We start from the raw sequence: 6,314 nt of genomic DNA, 5'->3' as shown, positions 1-6,314 counted from the left end.
GCCTCTCGCTCTCCCGCCCGACCACGGAGCGGCCTCGCGGCGAGGGTCCACGCCAGAGGGTCACGCACTTCCCAGGGTGAGGACGAGCCCGACCACTGTCCTGCCAAACGCGTCAGTTCGTCCAGCCCCAAGCCGGGTGATGCCAGGGTCGGGAAGGCGCGAGGAGTGACGCTCGGTTCCCGAGGATGGGGTCGCACCCCGCGGGGCTCCTTGGCCGGGCTCGCGCAGGTGGCAGCTCTTCCCACCCAGTCCTCGCAGTTCCCGGACGTCTTTGCGCTTTGTTTTGGGGCGAGGATCACGGGGGTTTTATTGGCGCTAAGTACAGTTGGCTTTGGAGGTTTACAAAACAAACAGAAGCAGCCTTTCGTCTCCCTCCACGTTCTGGGGGAGAGCGAAGATTCTCGCACGTTTCCCCTCGTGCGACTCGGGCCTCCGCATGGGGGGAAGGAACTGAGACAGAGCCGCCCCTCGCCTCCCGGGAAAGTTCTGTCCCTTCTCTGAGTCAGGGCAGTGCCCAATTCCTGAAGCAGAAGGGCAGGAAGGAGGGCTTGGCCCTGACCTGTAAGCCAGAATACGAAGATAAAGGCATTAACCTTTTGAAACAATTCCCTCCACAGACCGTTTTATTTGTTTTCGTTTAGCAAACGTGGTAGCGGCCCCCGCTGGACCAGGACAGATCCCGGAGTGGTGTCTACGCAGAGGGACTTTGTCCCTTCCTCAGAGGCCAGGCAGCTGCCAAACTCCAGCGACTTTGGTCCCGCAAGCCAGGGAAGGTGCGTCCTGAACAAGGCAGTGCAAAATGAGGTAGAGGGCGCGAAGCTGATGAGCTTTTTCGATTAAAACCCCGTTTTTGTTTAATTCCAAGATTTAATGGTGGGGACTTAACTGAGGCAAATGACCCATTTGGCCGTTGTATCTGGATTTAAAAAACACACACACACACACAAATTACTGTGCTAACAAAAGATTCTAACTATAGCCAAAGGGTTAGGGAATCCAACCGAAAAGCAGCCTAGATTGAGAAAAGAGCTAGAACAGGGCACGTCACATGTAATATTACTTAAAACATTAAAACGATGACTATGACAGTTTCCCTACTCCACCACAACACACATACACACACTCACACTTGAGCAACGTTGAATTTAATGAAAATTGACCGTGAGCAAATGTTGTTCTAGTGCAGCTCTGTTAGACCAGCTCCAGGTTTATGTGAAATCGTATGCGTTGTTAATTTCGCTTGTTCATGGAAAAAACACTGAATAGCACTGGTTAAACAAGGTGCTTTCAGGTGAGGCAACTTGGTTCAGGTTAAGTTTGGTGTCTTGAATAATTTTCAGTCACGAAAATGCAGGGTGAAATTTTTCATCAAACATTCTTCATCTCAGGAAGAGACAGGCTGAGATGGTTCTGCTGGGCAACACCTCCTGGGGTGTCTCAAAAAGCTTGGTTTCTAGGCCTTCTTTTTTTTAACTGATTAACTGGTTAGACTAGTTCACACTGAGAAATAGTTAATATTATTCAGAAATACTTTATAAATGACTAATAAATGATCAGGTTTTTATATATTTTACTAAGCAACTAATGCCCTATCCAGAGGAACTCATGAAGGCAAAAGAAACCCCTTTATTTAATGAAAAAGACTAAAAAGAGTGACGAAAAATAAAAAGGTTATGTTGCTATAGCGGCGGGCATGTCATACAAATACTATGCAACTCAAAATCCACAGACAGGCCTATTTAACCATTTGAAGACCTGATGGTGTTTCTCACCTTTGTCAAGGAGAAGAAATATGTAAAACAGGTGGATTTACTAGAGAAAAAGTATGTCACCTTACTGGTGACATAATTTTGTGGAGCACATTTTTTATATTTCTGGCATCCTTTTAAATATCATCTTCTAACTGATTCCCTCTGTATTAGCCCATTTTCTGTTGCTATAACAAAATACCTGAGTACTTTGTCTACAGAAAAAGGATTGTTGAGCTCACAGTTTTGGAAGCTAAAAGTCCAAAATCAAGTGGCCCTCATCCGTTTAGCCTCTGAGGACACTCTTGGCTGCTCACTACGTGATGAGTGTCATGGCAAGGAGAGACCACGTGATGGGACAGGAGCTCTGAGGGCTACACCTTCCTTTTATAACAGCTGTCTTTAGTAACTAGGATCCCTTAGTTATTAGTCCCTTCTGAGTGTGATTTGTCTTGAACCCTTGTACCAGGCCCCACCTGCACACCACCACACTGAGAATCAAGCATTCAGCACATGAACATCTGGGGGACACACTCAATACCAGTGCATAGCACCTTCTTCCCACTAGTAAGTGTTCCATGATGGCAGCAGTTTTATCTGACCATTACTCTGTTCTCAGCTCCTAGAACCCTGCTTGATGGTTGGCATTCCATAAATATTTGATGAAGTGATTAAGGAAGAACCTCCTCTAGGTGTTTAAGGTGTGTTCCCCTACCCCGCAAAAGGATATGGTTTACCACACCCAACTCTCTTGTTTATCTTCCTGCCCATTACACTTAATAAGGCTTATTCAAAAATCAGAGGGGAAAAGGGAGAAAGAGGAGCCCTATTATAAAGATCACATGAGTCTTGGAGCCAGTGCCTGAAAGCCATTGTACATTTTACTTTTCCTTTAACACACTCCTCTTAAATTGAATTGTACTTATGTCATTTGTGACTAGTAAAGCCCTAACACATACAGGGATGGTGATAATAAATATATATTGGGCCATTATTATGTGCCAGACCCTGAACTATGTTACATGCATTATTTCATTACTGCTCACCACAACCCTACAGCATGTTGTAATCCTATAAACCAGATGGTAAACAACTGTGCTCTGAATTATTTGAAAATGGAATGGGCTGGGATGATCTATAGGTTCCATTTGAAGGATTTAGATTAAACAGAATAGAGATGTTTCTGCCAGGGTGATTCCATCCTGGAATGAGTACCAAGACAGATGATTTGAGTTGGCTTCTGAGGAATTTAAACTAGGACTGCCCTCTTCCACGTGGTGTAATCTGCAGGCATGTTTGACCATTCAGTATGACTGGTAGACAGTGCAGAGTTGTTGACGGTTGAAATGATTTGAATCTGGTATGCTGAAATGGGTGCAGTGAGGTGAGTATCTTTCTGAGTGTAAAAGTAATTCCTGCCCAGAGGCAGTGATTTAGAATAGATGAAATCTTAAGGGCTCTTGTAGCCCTGGAGAATTTCTCAGATCATATTGAAAGACTATTAGAGATACAAGACAAATTATTAGAGCAGTCTTTGGGAGATTGTGAGTCTTTTTATCAATAATTAACATGTTAATAGTATTTTATATCCTTTGAAGGGCTTTTTCTTTTTTATTATTTTTCATTAAGTTTATTGGTACATTTTAGATATATAATACAGTTGGCATTCATCATTGGGATCTTGTAACTTTACATGATGTATCTTGGTTCTTATTTTTTCCCCATTCCCCTGCCCTCCCTTTACCCCCTCCACCCTTCCCTATTTACAATGACTTTGTTTCCATTTTTTCATTTTCTCATATTTTTTCTTTTCCCTCCTTTCCTTTCCCCTACCTCTCCCACTTCCTCTACCCCTTAGACCTTTTGTTCTTATTTCACATTAGCAATTATACATTTTGATCCTTATTTACACTTTTGGTTTTTCACATCAGAGAAACTATTCAGTATTTGCACATGTGTGTCCTATATATTTTGCTGACAAAGTATGGCTTTAATGTGTATTCATTTAGCTGTAAATGTCTGTAGATTCTCATTCTTTAATGGCTGAGTAGTGTTCCATTTATTTAAAAAAAAAACACACACACATACATCCACTCTCCTGTTGATGGGCAATTGGTCTCTTTCCAAGTTTTATCTATTACAAACTGTGCTGCTGTAAACATAGATGAGCATATATCTCTGTGGTATGATTCTTTTAATTTGGGGGGAAAGATACCCAGCAGGGGAAATAGCTGGGTCAAATGGGACTTTCAGTTCTAGTTCTTTGCGGTATCTCCATACTGATTTACACATTAATTTTACCAGTCTATGCTCCAATCAGTGATGGAGCAGGGTTCCTTTTCCCCCACAGCCTTGCCAGCATTTGTTATTGGTTGCTTTCATGATAGCAGCCATTCTTTCTGGGGTGAGGTGGGGAATCTCAGTGTTGTTTTCATCTGCATCTCTCAAACAACAAATGTTGAACATTTTTTCATGTTTACTTGCAGCTTTTACTTGTTTGTCTGAGAAATGTTTGTTCATTTCAGATGTTCATTTTTTTTTAATTGGGTCTTTATATTTGAGGGGTCTGATTTTTTCAAATTCTTTATATATTCTAGATAGTAGACCTTTGTCTGAGGAACAGCTGGTAAATATTTTTTCCCATATTGTAGGTTGTCTCAGCTCTGTTCATGATTTCTCTTACAGTGCAGAAGCTCTTTAAAATGATGATATCCCAGTTGTTGATTCTTTGTGCTAGTTCCCATGCTACTGAGGATTTGTTCATAAAGTCTTTTCCTGTACCAATATCTTCAAGAGTTCTACCTAATTTATCTTCCAGCAAGTTTAGTGTTTCTATTTTATTATTTAGAGCTTTAATCCACTTGGATTTTAGTTTAGTGCATGGTGAAAGATAGGGGTCTAGTTTTAATCTTTGGAAGGTTGAAATCCAGTTTTTCCAACACCGTTTATTAAAGAAGCTATCTTTCCTCCAGTGGGGATAATTGGTTCCTTTGACAAAGATGAGGTAGCTGAGTATGTCTGGAGTTGTTTTTGCATCTTCCAATCTATTCCACTGATCCTCAGGTCTTCTTTCCAGTACCATGTTGTTTTTATCACAGTGGCTTTGTAGTATAGTTTCAAGTTGGGGATTGTCATGCCTCTGTTGCTTAGAATTGCTTTGCTATTCTAGGTCTCTTCTAGTTCCAAATGAATTTTTTAATTGTTTTCTCTAATTCTGTGAAATACACTGTTGGGATTTCTATCAGGATTGCATTGAATAGCAGTTTGGAAAGTGTGGCCATTTTCACTATATTGGTTCTTCCTACCTAGGAGCAGGGGATCTTTCCATTTTCTTATATCCACTTCAAATTCTATTTTCAGAGTGCTATAGTTTTCAATGTAGAGGTCTTTTGCTTCCTTCATTAGATTGATTGTTAGATATTTCAATTTTTGGATGCTATTGTGAAAGGGATTGTTTCCCCAATTTCTCTTTCAGTGAGTCTGTTACTTGTACAAAGGGCTTTCACATTCTCTTTTTTTTTTGGTACCTGGGATCGAACTAATGACCTTGTGCTTACAAAGCAGGCAGCAGAGCCACTGAGCTAAATCCCTGGCCCAGCTTTCACATTCTTTATCGTATTGTATTCTAGCAGGTATCTGAAATCCAGTAAAATCTGGACTTCAGTAGATATGAGTGTTTTTTTTAGTCTGCATCATCTTGAGTGTCCTTTGGAGATGGTACTCACTGAGGTCCCTAGCTGTGCACACAGAGCTTTCTGTGGAGGTCTCCTCACATAGCCCTTTTACTAGTGTTCTCACAGTGTGTCTTAAGCCTTGGCCCACAAGAAACAAATGGCTTTGCATCAGCCCTGGAAGTACACAGCTCCTACAGCAGTCTGTCCTTGCTCTGCTCAAGTTGTTTTTTGTAAATTGCCCAAGGTTTATTGTGAAACCAGACCTCTTACCCCATCTGATGTCACTTACTATGAGGAGACATATTTTAGGGGAGACTCAGACTCCAGCCCCTGTACTCTCTGAATTCCAGAGACATGTGTCAACTTGTGGCTTATTTCTTTGGAAGCTCCCTCTACTTGGGTGGAAATGGCAAGGGAGGGGAAGCCCCACAAGGGATCAGCTCTTTAAGCAGTTCCCATTCACTCATTTTATTGATCTCTTATCTTCATTAACATGGGCTGGATATAGTGTTGTCATGGGCAGGCAGAGACGGTCAGTGAGTCCTTGAGATCCAGGGCTTGACCTGGCCAACAATGCAGAAGGTTGTGGAAGAATCAGATAGAGAATCAAAAGCGTAGAAGCAAAGTTTGTACTTTTATTCAGTGAGCATGCAAGAGTACAGCTGCCTTCTCTCAGGGAGACGGGAGGGGGTGCCAAAACAGACACCATTGAAGGGGAGCTCAAGTTATTGACTTTATAGTAATTGGGAGCCTATCCTGTTTCTGGGCTGAAGGTGCCCCTACTTGATTGGTTGATTGGCTCGTTACTAAGGAAGATGGAGAAGGGTCTTTGGGGGCTTTTCACACTTTAGTGTCAGGTTTCTTCTTCTTTTTTTTTTTTTTTTTTTTTTTT

The 6,314-nt window shown here is 41.9% G+C and overlaps 1 protein-coding gene across 2 annotated transcripts in view; it reads left to right on the top strand.

The window, feature by feature from the left end:
* The window catches only part of Pced1b (PC-esterase domain containing 1B), a 129,285-nt gene continuing 122,971 nt past the window's right edge, over positions 1 to 6,314 (top strand). For both annotated transcript variants that reach the window (XM_010638350.2, XM_010638348.2), the window contains exons 1-2: positions 1 to 76; positions 642 to 773. The gene's annotated coding sequence lies outside the window, so the exon portion shown is untranslated. The remainder of the gene's footprint in view (positions 77 to 641; positions 774 to 6,314) is intronic.

This window comes from Fukomys damarensis, unplaced genomic scaffold (genome assembly GCF_012274545.1).
Source record: "Fukomys damarensis isolate Sample0158 unplaced genomic scaffold, DMR_v1.0_HiC HiC_scaffold_15, whole genome shotgun sequence".
Taxonomy (NCBI): Eukaryota; Metazoa; Chordata; class Mammalia; order Rodentia; family Bathyergidae; genus Fukomys; species Fukomys damarensis.
This window is presented reverse-complemented; position numbering and strand designations above follow the sequence as displayed.